The sequence below is a fragment of the Vanellus vanellus genome (genome assembly GCF_965231255.1).
Source record: "Vanellus vanellus genome assembly, chromosome: 1".
Lineage (NCBI taxonomy): Eukaryota > Metazoa > Chordata > Aves > Charadriiformes > Charadriidae > Vanellus > Vanellus vanellus.
In genome coordinates this window covers 184,951,473-184,969,056 of record NC_138905.1, presented here as the reverse complement: position 1 = coordinate 184,969,056, position 17,584 = coordinate 184,951,473, and positions in this window count along the sequence as shown.

Genomic DNA, 17,584 nt, shown 5'->3' with positions numbered 1-17,584 from the left:
GCTTTTCTCCAACTCTGTTTGGTCTGATTTGCTAATCCAAGAGAAGGAAATTAAATCCAAAAGGCATTTAAAAAAAATTAATTGAGCCTGTTGTCGAGCAGAAACAAAATCAAGTACCAGCACATCGTTACTGGAGAAATTGTGTGCTACAAGTAAACGAAAAAAGAGAAACCTTAATAAAAGTGTTTGAAAAATGGGCAACAAGGACTTTGCACTTATTCTGCTTGATGATTCTTTAATGGCTGCAATCCTGCAGGATCACAACCAGGAAATAGAGAAGAGTGTCAGTCTTTTGTTGAACAATTACCGCGTAAGTGGTTAAAGAGATAAGATTATAGTAAGTGTGGACATTGTAATCTGTTACTTATAAGAGTAATTTGGTCCTTATTTTCTGGCATTTTGATTCCACAGAAAAAAACAGCTTGCTTTTTTTTTTGTGTAAATTTAAAAAACAGACAAACCAGCAAGCAAAATTTCCCCATCCATTGCGTAGGAAGCTTCGATGGTGTTACTCCTGACCTCCCTTCTTGATGTCTTATTATTCCCTACATTTCCATAATGTCTATTAATAAATTTTGATCCAACCTTGCATAAGTTATAGCCAGATACTAGGGGATGGTCATATAGACCTTTTTTAAGCCTAATGTTCAAACACATATTAAATGTAAGTGACAAATTGTGGCAGATTATTTGGCATAAGTTTTTAGAAAATGAAGATTTCAATAAGAGTACTGAAGGAGTGTTTTTACTTTATACCTATTTTTTTTTACCCATTTGGCTAAAACCTCCATTTAAGGGAAAGGAAGACAGGAGATCACACTGTATAAAGTTTAGGACAATAAGAAAGAGTTTAGGTGCTTAAATCCTGCCACATTAGTGAGACACAGGCATTTTTTGGCTCTTCTAGAGAAAATGGAATCATTTTACCTAACTTTGGACTCAGGACACTGCCTTTATCAGTGTCTTAGTTGGGATGAACTGCCTTTTGGACGTGTGTGTTTTAGTCATTGATTCTGAAGGGAGTCTAGTTGAACAAGGCAACTTTGGTTCTTCAGTCAGACGTCTCAGGGTAGGTGGGATGAGTAGACCTGGGATACATTCAAAATTTGATGAAGACAGTGGTGTTAAAGAAAATCTTTCCAGGCTGAGTGCTGGACCCACAGTGCTTCACTGTGGACTGAGCTAACCCCCACCATGTGATCTATTTTGGACTGCTCCAACTAGCTGCCTCCAACTAGCTGCTGTGGGCCAGCATTAGCAGCGTGGATTGTGAGTCAGCTGGTGCTAACTGGCCTCAGAGCCAATGTTATATGTTTATGTCCCTGGCTCTATTTTGTTGAGCACAAGGACTAAAACTCAGATTATTTAAGAGATTAACCCCTGTCAGATTTGGAAGTCACTTTTTTTTTAATCACTTTCATACCTGTCTGTCCATTTCAGTTGAGAGTCCAAGGAACCTGAGAAACAGGTTCCTAACTTACCATCTCAGTTCAGTGTCTGAAGTTGGTGATACTGGCAACACCCAGCCCTGATGTGGCTGCAGCTCCTGAAGGCATCTGAATGTCAGATTTTAACTGAGATGTTATATACACTATAACTGCTGTAAAGTACAGCACAGAAGCAGACTTCAGACTGGAAGCAAGGCAGGTGCTTGAGCACGCTCAGGTCTGTTTTACTCAAGTCAGTTTAAATTTAGGGCAGGGATGTCCCCACAGTTGCAGCAGCAGCAGTGACGTACCTTAAATTTCAGTTCTCTCTTTTATGCAAACGGCAACTGAAATGCAGAGAATTCAGGCAAATAGAAGAGACAAAAACAGAATGCAGAACTCCCAGTCTGCCTCTTAGTCCATGCTGTGTATTTCCTGAGATACGACTTCGTGACAGGTGAAAAAGAGGCACATCATTTTCATTTACGAGTCACTGTAATCAGAGGACATTGCAAATAGCCAAACACGCTGTTTACACTCCGAGCACTCCCATGTCATCGCAGTCACTGTCAAACTATGCTATTTGTATTTCATAAAGAGGAAAATTGAAAGAAGAAAAAAAATAACATCAGATATCGAAGGCCAGAAGGCTTCTCATGCTGTGTTCCAAAATCACACAGCAGCTTCTACACCCCAGAGGAAGGGGGCTGGGAAGAGAAGGAAGCTTAGTGGTAACTGTGTGCAGTGCTCACCTGGGGTCTCTTCCAGATGAAAGCATATGTACCCAGTGCAGATGATATTTAATGTTGTTCCTATGTGTTTAAAACAGAAAATATCACACGGGCATAGGTCTTTTATTATCAGTCAGATTCTTTTGACAATTTTCAATTACATTTCTGAATTTTTATTATATGTTAATGGACTATATTAATTAAAGCAGACTGCAATGCACTAATAACGATTAATTCAACCCAGGGAGCCTTAAAGTGAGATTTTATGAGAGCTGAAATTCTCCATGGATCTTTAATTTACATTTGCAACACAGGGAACTGTACTTCTGGACGCTTCTACTTGGCATTCTCACTCAAGCCAAAATGCAAGCATGGGGGCAGGATGGGAGAGGCGATGCGAGACTCGGGTGAAAAACGACAATGTCCTGAGGTGTTGAGAGGCAGTAGCTTTCATTGGTCTCAGTGGATCAACACATGTAACCCCACCTGATAATATATACAGTTTTTAGAAAGCAGAGCACAAAATGTAATAGAATGTGCAATCAGTTATTGGTGAAGAGCATTAGCTCAGTAATAAACACACTCCAAACGTACCTACTCCCCCTGGGAAATAGCCTCTCGTGCTGTTAGTCCTTTTGTCATTCATGAGTAATAAGTATTTAACAGAAATCGTAGAACAGGAAATGAAAAAGTGAAGATGATAAATCTGTTTCACTTAGACAATAATCATATAACACTGTGACCAGTTAGTTTAATTTATAGACACCATTCCCCCTGGAAATCTTAGGTACAAAAATAAAAAAAAAAAAGAAAAAAAAAGAAAAAAAAAAGAAAAAAGGGCAGGGAGGGGAGATGGAGAGAGTGAAAAGATAAAAATTGGTACAAAGAATCTCTTACCCACTGGAACAGTTAAATGAAAGAAAAACACTAATTAGGATTTCACTGCTGCAAAGCAGTATTTACAGTAGCCAGGCAGGAGTTTTTCAGGGACTCACCCTCAGTTCCTTGCTAGGAACTCCACACTGAAGCGTAAATTGCTCATATTTAACCTGTCACGCCTCTCCCTATCTCTGCTTTTTTTTTTTTTTCTAAAGAGAAGAAACACTTTTGGACACCTGTGGCCACAAGAGATTACTAATCCATAAACATATTTTTGGTCTCTTCAACCTTCCAACCTGTGGCAATAATTATAATGGCTGACACATACTTCTATGACTCTTAAATGAAATTAAAACTGCTCTCCATATCTGTGAATACAACACTTATTTTCATACTGATTGGATAATATTATTCCCTTTGTAGCAGGTACCACTATATATTGTACTTAAATGTCCTGCAAATCTTCCAGTAATTAACAATGTTTAAACTCTGTTTTCCTTACAAAAATGTATTATATAGGTCAGAGTGAAGAATACAGTATTTACGTTTAATGGTAAAGATTCTGGGCATGAAATAAAATTATCAGTCGTCTAAGGGTTTTCTTTCTTCTTTATGACTAACTCATTTCTAAATAGCTTAGACTAGTTGTTCTGCTTAGTTTTGTATAAATCTAGAAAATGGATTACCGTACACAATGTAAAAGAGAAGTATTTCTGACCTGTGCTACTGGCCTATTAACACTTTGCATACTTTGTATATACACAGATTACAAAATATACACTGAATTGGTGTAGCCAAAATGAATCAGCCCACTTTAAACAAACAAACCAACAAACCATCCAAAAGCCAAAACACACAACAAAAGAACCCAGAAATGATGAGAAGAAGGGTAATACTTTTCCTCTCTTTGTTTTGAAAGCATTTTTTTTAACTGTTTGTAAATCAAGTTTTCAGTCTTTTTGTGTCATGTTAGGAATGGTGATCCTAGATCTTCTCTGTCATGATCAAATGAAGTTTATGCAAAACAGACTGTCTACAAAAAATTCCATGCATTTCTTTGATGCTGTATAATTGGTTAAAAAGAAATTAGACTCAAGCACTAAATTCATAGGAAGTGATTTATTCTTGGAGATTTAATGAAATTTGAATTTTATATGTACTCTACATGATTTAATTTGAGATTTTGTTCTATTAGAAAGAATGCAATACCCTTAATGGATTCTAGATATATCTAGGTATTTGATGCAACAGTCTTGCTCTCTTGCTAAGGTCATGGGTCCATGTTTTAAACAAAATTCTCCTACAACTGAAAGGTTCATATGACCCCATAAATTCCATGGACGCTCCAAAAACATGTGACAGCACAAAAAACATTGTAGGTTCATTCAGTAACGTATGACATACTCCTGTGCGTATCTTATGACTTCATTGAAATCAGTACCTAGTAGGGTTCAGACCTGGCTGAAAATACGAATCAAATAATTTGTCATAAGGCTGTTAATTACTAGGCAATATAACAATTCAAGAGCAAAACTAGGTCAACACCATATAATTAACATATACTGACATTTTATTTTATCATTTCTTTAATTTACATGAAGCTTTACAGACATATTTTATTCTTTAGCTGACTTCTCCTCAGCTTACTAGCAAAGCTGCTTCCAAACCAGATACCATTTTCTTCAATCAAGTCATCAAGAAAATATTTATCAGCAAGTCTCAGTTTTCACTCTTCTTCACAACTTTTTTTTTTTTCATTTTTCTTTCTTTGTTTTTCTTTCTTTCTCTCTAAAACTGTTTCTGTACAGGGAAAATAAAAGCTTATGTGCAAACACTTCCTGAAAAATTGCAATCTGCTGCTGCATAACATGGAGGCAAAAGATGCTGCAGCTACTATAATTCATAAGCCAAACTTTGTGAACAAGGGAGATCCACAATGAAGTCAGGTTGGCTTTGAGGTCAATGCACTGATTTACACAACTGAAATTATACAGACATAAGGAAACATTCCTTTTTTTACCATAAAATTGCTTGGGTAGAGTGAGATCTCCTGAGAGATTTATGCAGAGCCATATCTCTAGCAAGATGAAAAGAGCGTGCTGTCCTCGGAATCAAAGCCAAGGAAAAAGAAGAAAAAATAAGCAGCAGAAAGGACAAAACACCCCATCATTCATGCAAGTACTATGTGCTGAAAGGAATTTCGAGAGCTTTCAGCAAGATCTGTAATACATAAATATATATATGTTCAGCCACAAAATTTTTTTCAGCTTATTTAAATCAAGTCCTAATTTTTTTTTTATTTCTGAAAAAACATATAATAAGTTTAAAATCTTCTCAAACATACAGTTTGTCAGCACCATAATCCTGTAACATTATTAAGCAATATATTACAGCAGGGATAGAAGTTCTTATTTCAAGCTGTATTTTAATTGAATGTTGTCATTTGCCACAGTATTTTGAGATCAAGACTCCTTAAAAGCTTGTAGAAAATCTTATCAGAGACCCTGATAAAGGACTAGCTTTCAGAGCTTAGTGTTGGGGCCCTGAGATTTCTTTTCATAAAAAGGTAAAGCGGGAGTGCAAAGAAGTAAGATAAAAGGCACCTCACCAAAACATTCATAATATGTTGATGTAGTTTTACAGATCTGTACTGCACCTTTCATTATATTTTATTTTGTAGTCCTCATTTTTTTCCCCCTCTACCTGGTATTTCTTGACAGCATATTTGAGGAATGGGTTTTTGAAAGACTGATCTTCTTTTGTACCTCCATTTCAGTGGTCACCAGAAAATCTGCACTTCAAGGTGCTTCATGGCAACTATAAATCAGATCATTTGAGCTGCAAATTCCCCACCAATGTATTTGGAAGCACAAAAATGCAAGTACAAATTTAGAGCAGTGAAAAGACAGGTCTCAGCTTTAGGAAGATGTTCCAGAGAGAATAAATGTATAATTCCTTTTGTATGACACAGAACAATACACACTGCTGACACATTTTTAAAGTATTGTCCTTTGAAAATGCATCTTATGATAACCTATATCAGAAATAAACTACACAGAAGCAGAGCCAGGGAGGGAGAGGGAAGTTCCCAAATTAAATTTCTTTTTGTTTTATCTGTTTAAGTGTATAATTAACACTTCTGCAAAATGAGGCTTTTTTGGATCTTGGTTAGGTATTCCTGGATTTTGTTTTGTTTGGTTTTCTGTAGGTTATGCACATGAAAATGCATAATTGTAGAAAGATATAAATACAGTAATTAAGTTTAGTGGATGAACTACAGCTTGACGTAGCAGGCTGGCAGAACCCCTTCTGCACCAATTAATCCTCATGTTAGAGCAGTGACAGAAGACACTAATGGCATGCCTGTTTAGGATTTGTCACATAAATGTGCAGCTTGGCAAGGGTTCCTATCTGTCACATGTAGGTATGCGTGAAAAATGGCAGTGGGAGGGGTAACAAGATCAGTACTTTTGCAGACATGGCCATGTCACTAAGTAAACTAATTTCCAGGCAGATGGCTAGGAACAGGAATTGTGGATGGTCCATTTAAAAAGTGCAGTGATCAGACAAGCGCATCATCCCGTCTGAAAGAATATTATTTATAGAACCTGTGAGGGGAGTTTCTCCACGCACATAATTGGCATATATATGCATAACCAGTAATATACTCATGCAACCGGTAAAGCTCTAAAGGCCAAAATCGCGGCTGTACATTTTGCCCCTGTCTGTGGAGACAGCTACTCATGTCTAATGCTTCAGAGAACAGTGCCTTTTCTTGCCTAGGTTTTGGGCAGTGATATGAGTTTTGGTATTTTTCAGAGAGTCCTTTGTACCAATCTTGATCTATACTTTTCTGCTGGCTTCTAATATGGATTAATTGCCAGTCTGCTCTTCCTGGAGACAGGGCACTGGTGAAAACAGTACAATCACACATAAATCCCAGTGATGGGCAGGGAAAGGACAGAATACCACACCATGCTGAGAATAGCCAGAAAAGCTGAATTAATGTAAGAAAGGAGGATGGCAGTTATTGCTTCCTCTCTGGACCAAAGACTCAGCTATGTCTCCTTTTATTTAGGAACAATGCTTCATCGAGTTTTTAAAGTGAATGCTGGAAGCTGCTGAGCTCCTCCAGGTTGCATTTTGTTTACTTGAGGATTATGCCATCCACCTTTACAGTCCCACTTTCTTTTCCTACAGTTGCAATATTTTATGGCTGTAAAAAAAAAAGAAAAAACAAACCAAAAAAAACCCCATATGCAAAGACAAAACCCCATATTCATATGCAAAGACAAAAATACAAGAAATTTGCTTTGATAGTATGTCTCCAGTGATGAAAACTTCTAAACACTGTAACTGTCTGAACCAGCTGGATGTTGATTATTAACATATCCTTCCATGCAGCTGTCTATAAACAGTTTGACAGTTTTAGAAAAAGCCATATTTACTTTTTTTTTTTTCTGGAAATGTTCTTTTAAACAAACTTTTCCTAATATTGATTGTGCTGGAATATGAAGCTATATCAAGATGGAGATGGAGTTTTTACCGTACAGGACAGCAATGGTCTTTTCTATACCATTGAATTTTCACTCATTCTTCTCACAGGTATCTATTTTGGTTGATAAGGACTTGTGCTGTGTACACTCTGGGCTGTGCAAACTCATGTACAGGTATACATATACTTTCACACTTTCTTATGAACATGTTTGATTGGTTCTCTCATTCCAAGTACCATGACAGTCGATAGACATGGGCGAAAATACCATAGGTGTTCATAACTGCCATCTTCTGAAGCTAATATTTTAAGTCAAACTGTGTGTAAGATGACAAAACCCCATTGCAAACTGAGCAACTATCATTAGTTTTCCCTCTAGCAACTTGAAGTGAAATGGAGTGATGTTTATAGATGGATAGCAGAGTATTAAGATGGTTTGGGACAGCACGATGAATTTATAATACATTCTTTGCTTCTACATTATAATCTTAATTCAATACAGACTGTAAAGTGAAAAATGGAAGAAATCTTGTCTTTATTTCAATTTTTATGAATATAATTGTTTTCCAGGTGGAATTCAGGCTTGATCTGATATAAGATTTCTTTGCTTATGATGCGCTTTGGCTGAGAAGGGCTTATCATATGTATAGTTTGGGGTAACCAAAAGTACTATGTGCATAGTTCAGTTCTGTATGTTCAGCATTGTTCATTAGCTAGGGCTTAATGCAATATTAAGATCGTCATAGGGCTTTTGCTATTGCAGTGTAAGCAGAAACCTCTATCCAGGATGTTCTTTTTAGAGATGCCGTAGGGATGCCACAGGCATCAGCCACCATGTCCTTTGACAGATCAGCACTTCCACAAAACTGAGCATAAAGGTCCAATTGACTACTTGATTTGAAACTATTGTTAGTATTAATTGCTGCTGGTGCATGCTTAACAACTAAGTGAATGATGTAAAGTAGTTTTTCAGTGTTAGCCTTAACTCCTTCATATTCCAGTTGCTGCTATGCAGCCATCTCAGCTGTGTGCCTGGCCAAAAAAAGGATTAAAGGAAGATGTTTTCATTTAAAAAATCCTTTTAACTTTTATGTATTATTCATTTATTGCAGTAAAGGACATCTCAAAAATGAAAAAAATTGTCAATGCAAAAGAATTAATTTTATTTATTGTAATTTTAGAATTAATCAAAATATTAGTAGTGTATAAAACTGACTTCATAAATAATTCTGATAATCAGGAAGGCAATGTATACACCAATACATCAAACAAATCAAATAATTATTAGAGGATATCAAATGCTCAAACAAGATAAGGATGGCAAGGAATGCTTACGAATTTCAGTTTTGTGCAGAAATGTAGAAAATCCAGCTATTTCTTCTGATTTGAAATGAACAGCCCATTTTCATGAAGTGACAGAATCTCTGATGATGCCAAAATCCCAATGTCCAAGAAACTCACTGAGGCTCAAGCACTCTCTTATCCCTAACACTGGTCATTCTTGGGCACAGTTAAGTTTCTCAGCAGAGCGCTTAGCACTCTCATTGCATCTGTAGTGCACGTGTAGTGCATAAGAGGACTTGTTTTTTTAACATTAAAATCTGGCACATCTCATGGGCATGAATTCACTTCTAAAGAAGAAGAAAAGAATATTCGCTTTTCCCGTTATTCTATCATCTTAGGCACTTACAGATGTTGCTGAGAAGGAAAATTGAAAGACTGTAGCACAGATGAAGAAATGTATCCTTACATACAGTATTTTATAAAACCACATTAAAAAAAAAAAAAAAAAGAATCCTTAACATTAATGCAAACTTTATAAAACTAAATACTTCTCAAAGAAAGACGCAGGTGGGTGGGATGGGTCACTGCATAATTTTGTGTATACATACATATGTCTATGCATAAATATGTGTATATGCATATACATATGTATATCTATGTGAATTTGAATATGAACTGTATAATTTTTTTGAGTGGAAGCTGACATTGATGGAGATTAGTGAGAACTGGCTTTACAGACATATAAGCTTTAAAAGATTTTTTTAAATCTATATTATGCTAAGCAATAGGCAAAGGGGATAATTCCTTCACTTTAAATAATGTATTTCTACCTGCTTTACTTGGCTTGTGCCATCTTGTTGAAAGAATAGTGACATATCACCTTACTCCTGTTCTACCGCTTCACTTTAATGAGGCTGGGCATATCTCATGAATTCTGAGGATAAATGAAGCTCTGAAAAGTATTTTTTTTGCATTTGCAAGACTAGATTGAGTTCATGACCTTTCCCCCTCCAGCCCCCAATGTAATTTAAACCCATTTATTCTCTTTCCATTATATGTTTCCACTTACAGTAGATTTTCTAGAAAATGGGCTGTTGTCCTGGGTTCTACAACATGAAGGCATGTGCCTTCATATGGAGATAGATTTACAGTTTAAATGTACTTAATGAACTCTTATGGCTGAGATTTCTAACCCATTGTGTGAGGGATCATACAGATATTTATCTTCATATTAAAGTATTCTACTCTGAAAAACACCCTTTCTTTCCTTCCTTCTCTCCCTCCCTTCCCTTTCCCTTTCCCTTTCCCTTTCCCTTTCCCTTTCCCTTTCCCTTTCCCTTTCCCTTTCCCTTTCCCTTTCCCTTTCCCTTTCCCTTTCCCTTTCCCTTTCCCTTTCCCTTTCCCTTTCCCTTTCCCTTTCCCTTTCCCTCTCCCTCTCCCTCTCCCTCTCCCCTCTCCCCTCTCCCCTCTCCCCTCTCCCCTCTCCCCTCTCCCCTCTCCCCTCTCCCCTCTCCCTCTCCTGTTCGTTTTCCCTCTTTTCTTTCTTTTCTTTTTTTCAATGTTGCCAGTGCAACTTTTATTTTGACTCTTTAGTGTTGGGAAATAACAAAAAAAAAAAAAAAATCACTTGCTATCATTCAGATGTAGTTTGAATTTTCTACGGCAGGAAGGAATAGCTGGAGCATCTTGTTTGAGTTGTTATGATTCCAGGGAGCTTGAGGGATCGAAAATAGGCTGTCCCACCTAAGGAGATAAATCCCTTGCTATTTGTTGGTAAGCAAAGGGAGGAAGTTTATCAGGGATCTGGTAGGTCTATTAGCAGATGTTAGTTCCAAAGGTTGAACTAATTATATAATCACAGAATCATAGAATGCTTAGAGTTGGAAGGGACATTAAAGATCATCTGGTTCCAACCCCCTGGCAGGGGCAGGGACACCTTCCACTAGACCAGGTTTCTCAAAGCCCCATCCAACCTGGACTTGAACACTTCCAGGGATGGGGCACCCACAACTTCTCTGGGCAACCTGTTCCAGTGTCTCACCACCCTCACTTTCTTCCTAATAGCTAATCTAAATCTATCCTCTTCCAGTTTAAAAACATTACCCCTCGTGCTATTGCTACACTCCCTGATCAAGAGTCCCTCCCCATCTTTCCTGTTGGCACCCTTTGGGTACTGGAAGGCTGCTACAAGGTGTCCCCCAAGTGTCCTCTTCTCCAGGCTCAACAGTGACAACTGTCTCAGACTGTCTTTATAGGAAAGTTACACCAGCCCTCTGATCATCTTTGTGGCCCTTCTCTGGACTTACTCTAACAGGTCCACGTCTTTCTTCTTTTAGGGGCCCCAGAGCTGGACATAGTACTCCAGGTGGGGTGTCAAGAGTGAAATAGAGGGGTAGAATCACCTCTTTCGACCTGCTGGCCATGCATCTTTTTATGCATGTCAGGATACGGTTGGCCTTCTGGGTTGTGAGTGCACATATTGCTGGTTCATGTTGAGCTTCTCATCAACCAACATTATGAAGTCCTTCTCCCTCAGGGCTGCTCTCAATCCATTCTCTGCCCAGCCTGTATTTGTGCTTGGGATTGCCCGGACTCACATGCGGGACCTTGCACTTGACGTTGTTGAACTTTATGAGATTTGCATGGGCCCACCTCTCAAGCCTGTCCAGGTCCCTCCAGCATGTTGACTGCACCATACGGCTTGGTGTCATTGGCAAATTTGCTGAGGGTACTCTCAATCCCACTGTCCATGTTGCCAACAAAGATGTTAAACAACACTGGTCGCAGTACCAAACTGTGAGGGACATCAATCATCACTGTTCTCCACTTGGACATCGAGCCATTGGCTGCAACTCTTTGAGTGTGGTGATCCAGCCAATTCCCTACCCACCAAGTGGTCCATCCATCAAATCCATGTCTCTCCCATTTAGAGAAAAAGATGTCATGTGGGGCAGTGTCAAAATATGAATTTGTCTAGTATTAGCCAGTGGAAGCACAGAAGGAGAGGACAATTTTTAGATCTCAGAACTGTCTTGCCTGGGGGTTTCAACTGGATTACCATTTCTTTCTCCTTTTTATTTTTTTTCCCTTTTTTTTTTTTTTTTTTTTTGTAAAGGAAGATCGAAGTCCTTCCTTTCCAAAATGTAAGCAGTATCTAATCTTTCCTAGTACAGGAGGATATGCAGTAAGGAAAAAAAATCCATCCTTTACATGAGGGAGGGCTTAGAGCAATTTATACAATGTTTTGTGACTTGAATGTTTGTCCAAGAAAAGGAAGACTCAGTTTCAGTCCCTTTTAATGCCCGAAGATGATTCAAATATATCTAAAATTGATAGCACTTTTGGACAAAGCATTGTCCAAGTTCCAAAAATAGAATAATAATCTTTTCTCCTCCTTCGGAAACTCTGTCACTGTGAAAAAAAAAAAAAAAAGAACCAACCAAAAAACCAAAAACCAGTTAAAAATTCATTAGGGATTCATTAGAAGTTCATTAGAAGAACATTCAGTGGTATCAATGCCTCTGAGATTCTTGATCTCTCATTGGGGTGTCCTGGTCTCCACACATTGTCCTATGCATTGTTTATGCCTTTTTTATGGAGTAGCAATTCAAAATAGCTGATAATCTGACCTTAGCTTTGCTCTTTTGCTATAACTGCATATTTGCATTTTGCTTTTGCAAAATTCACATCACTTTGGATTTGGAAATAAGATGACAATAATCAGAAGCCCACATAATTTTTCGTCCATAAAAATAAAACTTGTGTTTACATGGCCTTTGTAGAAGAAAAGTCACCTTCAATGTGGATCATATCCCCATCTTTTCACAGTGAAATACATCTCCCGTATCCTTTTATTTTATAATGAGTAATCATGTTGTAGCACCAACAGTCTTTAGGGAATACTGCATTGTCATTGCTTTTTATATAAGTGCCAATTACCCTTGCACAAAAACTATAATACTTTGCTGTTTTCACTGGCAAGTGCTCTTGCCACACCTCCCACGTTGCAGAAGGCAAAAGCAGGGACTGGGAGAATGAGAAACCGCCCGCTGTAGGAGAAGACAAGGTTCAAAAACATCTAAGGAACCTGAAGGTGCACAAATCATTGGGACTTGATGATATGTGTCTGTGGACTGGCAGATGAAGTTGCTGAGCTACTATCCATCATACTTGAGAAGTCCCGGCAGTCCGGTGAAGTTCCCACTGACTGGAAAAGGGGAAACATAACCCCTATTTTTAAAAAGGGAAAAAAGAAAGACATGGGGAACTACAGGCCGGCGAGTCTCACCCCTGTGCCTGGCAAGGTCATGCAGCAGATCCTCCTGAAAAACTTGCTAAGATGCATGGAAAATAAGGAGGTAATAGGTGACAACCAACATGGCTTCACTAAAGGCAAATCATGCCTGAAAAATTTGGTCACCTTCTACAACGGCATTACAGCATTGGTGGAGAAGGGAAGAACAACTGACATCGTCTCCCCGGACTTGTACAAAACATTTGATGCTGTCCTGCATGACATCCTTGTCTCTAAATTGGAGAGACATGGATTTGATGGATGGGCCACTCAGTGGATAAGAAATTGGCTGGACAGCCACACTGAAAGAGACTGGCCATGGCAGGGGAGTTGGAACTAGATAGTCTTTAAGGTCCCTTTCAGTGCAAACCATTCTACATTCTATGATATTTAGATTTCAGATTTTCATTTTTCTGAGTACTAAATCTTCCCCCAGGGACTGTAATAGCTTAACATAGGTTTCTGGGCATCCATCTGTGAGCCAGAGTAGACATTACAATATTTGGACTTCTAGCAGTAAAATCTCTTGTATGGTATCTAATCCTATATCAGTTGTTATATATGACAATCGATACATTTGACCAGTTGGACTAGATGAGCTCTGGAGATTCCTTCCAGCCTCAGCTATTCAGTGACATACAAAACCCCACAGCTCTTTCTCCCCCCCCAAAAACAGACTGAAGCACAGAACACTGGTCCGTCCTTCGTCATTGCCTTTCTATCCCATGTTCTATGGAGCTAAAATCTAAAAATATACAATTTAGCTGAATTTTCAAATCTGTAATATCCAGGTTTAGGGAAAATGTGATCAGATGATATAATTAATCTCTTATGCTTATTCTCTTCCAATGCAGTACTGCGACTACCCCTAGCCTCAAAGAAAGCGTCACTTCTAGTCCTGCCATATAAAGCAGAACAATGAGGAACTATACACATCCATTTCCCAGCTGATCTGTTGAATGTTTAAACTAATTATTAGCAAACTTAAGAGAGATAAAAAAAAAATCCAACATGATTCCTCTTGTCTTTGCAGGAATGAATTGGAGCAGACAGATTGAATCTACTGCCAAGGTTAAACCCTTTATTTTCAATGACACCAATTATTTTGAGCACAAATGCTTTAATTATCTCAAGCAGGCAATTAATAAGTTGAATTCAAAAAATCAGGCACCACTGTGAAACTGTCCAGCATTCAAATTCTTTTCTCCTTAAAGATATAAACCATTGAACATTTAAAAAAAGTTTTTTTACTTTCCATTTTCACAGCCAAAGAGCTTGAGATTTTCTCTCTCCTTAACCATCATTCAATTTAGTGCCAAAGAAATACGTTGACAAGAGGAAAAGCTGGCCTTCATAACAAAACATTGCCATAAAGGTAAACTATCATGTTTGGCAGTTCCTCAAATCTACATCATGTAAGAGCTACTTCAATAATATGTTCCCTGCACCTGACATATATATGTTCAATGTTTTCCCCTACAAGAGCAGTCATTCTGTAATAACACCTATTACATTCCAGGTATGATGCTTCTACAACACTTACTAAAGTATTTATGTAATAAGCAGTTAAAAAAAGAAAAAAGAAAGTAAGAGGCCGAAGTTGTCTAAATGAGGGTTCCTTGTGAATGAAACTTGCTTGTTATTTTTTACTGAACTGTCTGTGGGCAATTTTTGTGTTGATGATTGGAACACAGAAGAACTTGATTTCAAACAACAGAATGGTAAATTGGGAATAAGTGAGTTTCTGTCTATGAACATGAACAAGATTTTATGTATTTGCATCAGCTGAAAATGGTGAAAATGTCCTCTGATATATCTACCCAGTTAAGTGAAGTAGGACATGCAAATAGAAAAACCTTGCTGACATATAAAGTGATCTGTTCAAGTTCCGTGACAGGAAAGGAGGTTGCTTTTATATATTAACTCGTGTAACTATAAAGGTTTCAAATGCCATAAAACTATACAGGGCTTTTAAAGTTCAGCCTCTATAAGTGCCTTGATAGCCTGAGGTAGAGGATTCCACAGGTTCACTTTGCCCGAGTAAAAGGTAAATTCTCTTTATTGGTTCTAATTTATTGGTATTAAGATGCAACATCCAAAACAATTTCAACCAGGGTTAAACCAGAATTTGAATCTTACTGCAAAGCCCAACGGCAGTAAGAGTACCTTATTGCTACATAGGGATCAGAGATTGTATCAACACCTCAGAATGGATACATCTGTACCTCTGAAGCCATGCAAGGGGGAGAGCAAGAGGCTGGGATTTGCTGGGTTCTGCTGGGAAAAACAAGTGCATTTGACCCCATTCTCAGCTCTGTCAATAACCTCCTTATCTTTGATAAGTCCATTTAAACTCCCTGGACCTATTACTCTTGAGATAACTCACTGTTTTGGTTTTGTTGTTTGTTTTTTTTTCCAGACAGAAAAATTTATGGTCAGTTTGGAACCAGTATCTACCTACTAGTAGGTGACAACAGTGCAATCAGGAATGTAAAGTACTTGCAGACTTAGAAAGTCAGAGAGCAAAAGGCACACAGATGAAAGGAATTTAACTGAGATTTAAACTCAGTTATTCTGTACCACAATGGAGCAGACTGTGATGGTGCACCTGACAGGTGGTAGTCTATCTGCATGTAGTCATATACCTGTATGCACAGTCTGTCTTCTGTTTCTTCTGTTCTTTCCTTTGCTCTGGAAAGAAAACTCACTCATATAGCACAATTTTCTAAGAATGTTGCAGGCGTACAAGCTGATTCAAAAAAAGGGACAAAGAAAACAATAAATAAAATAATCCGGTCTTCTCTGATATCCAACTACACAAATATTGAAGAGGAATTGGTTTTATGGCACAGTTCTCTTTTTGGCTTTGTCCATTGGGAAACAAGCTGGAAAACTGTATAGGGGAACAATATCCTACAACAGGTCTGTAATCCCTCCTCAGAAGAAACAATAGGATGGTCTTTTTTTTTTTCCTTTTTCTTTTTCTTTTTCTTTTTCTTTTTCTTTTTCTTTTTCTTTTTCTTTTTCTTTTTCTTTTTCTTTTTCTTTTTCTTTTTCTTTTTCTTTTTCTTTTTCTTTTTCTTTTTCTTTTTCTTTTTTTCTTTTTCTTTTTCTTTTTCTTTTCCTTTTCCTTTTCCTTTTCCTTTTTCTTTTTCTTTTTCTTTTTCTTTTTCTTTTTCTTTTTCTTTTTCTTTTTCTTTTTCTTTTTCTTTTTCTTTTCCTTTTTCTTTTCCTTTTCCTTTTTTTTCTTTTTCTTTTTCTTTTTCTTTTTCTTTTTCTTTTTCTTTTTCTTTTTCTTTTTCTTTTTCTTTTTCTTTTTCTTTTTCTTTTTCTTTTTCTTTTTCTTTTTCTTTTTCTTTTTCTTTTTCCTTTTCTTTTTCTTTTCCTTTTCCCCTTCTATTTTTAATTTCTCCTTCACCTTCACCTTTGCTTTTTCCTTTTTCTTTTTTCCTTTTTCCTTTTTCCTTTTTCCTTTTTCCTTTTTCTCCTATGCTAACATGACATGGAGTTTTTTTTGAAACACAGAGTCTGATACTAATATATATGGTTTACAATTGTGTGAAGTAACCAATTTCAAACCCAGACGCAGACACAATCTCTAAATTATTTTTGGTCTATTTTTTCTTATACCAGCTGTTGTAAAATACTGTCAGAAAAACAATGTGTTTCTCACTGGACTGCAGACTTTTAACAATCAGTAAAGTTAGAGGGCATAGCCTAAAGTCATTCATTCAATATGGCCAGGTTATAAGGAAGCAAAAAACAAGGAATCCTGAAGCACTGGAGAGATGTGAGAATGGTCAAAGGAGAACTAATCTGAATGGCAACCCTGTGCTGGAACCTTCATTTCTAAGGACATGTAGCAAAGCTCCTGTTGTGATAAAAAAGGTAGAAGATTGGGATTTCGTTAGGTCTTAAAATAACACAGAAAAATCAGCTGGAAACAACATGCAGTTTAAGAAACCCTTTACTTAAAATATCACATTGATACTGTGTTTTGACCTTTGGCAGGATGTTGTGACTTGTTTTTGATGATGAAAGAAGCGAATTGCTTGATTTCAAAAGGTTACACTTTATACAGTTCACATTCAGGATAAAAAAAAAATATGAAAATGAAAAAAAAAATCCCTTGAAATAATAAGGATCATATATCTGTATATCTTATATTCAAACATGGAAGAGAAAAAAGCAAGGAGCACATTTGGGTCTTTCTGATTTATTCACAGTGCGTGAACCAGCAGCTGTGGCTCTGTGCAGTCCAACAGCACCTTCCATACCTCTCCCGTCAAGCTGACAGGAGAATGGCAGCAGGTTCCGCAAGAGCTAAGGATGCAGTGAAGCACAGGTCTTGGCTGTGGAATAATGTGAGACAACAGGGACAGATGAGACTTCCTCCAGTAGGAAACACCTTGTGTCCAGTCTGGCTCCTTCCTTCAGAGGAACTGCCACAAAATTGACCTCAGGTCCTGTTTAT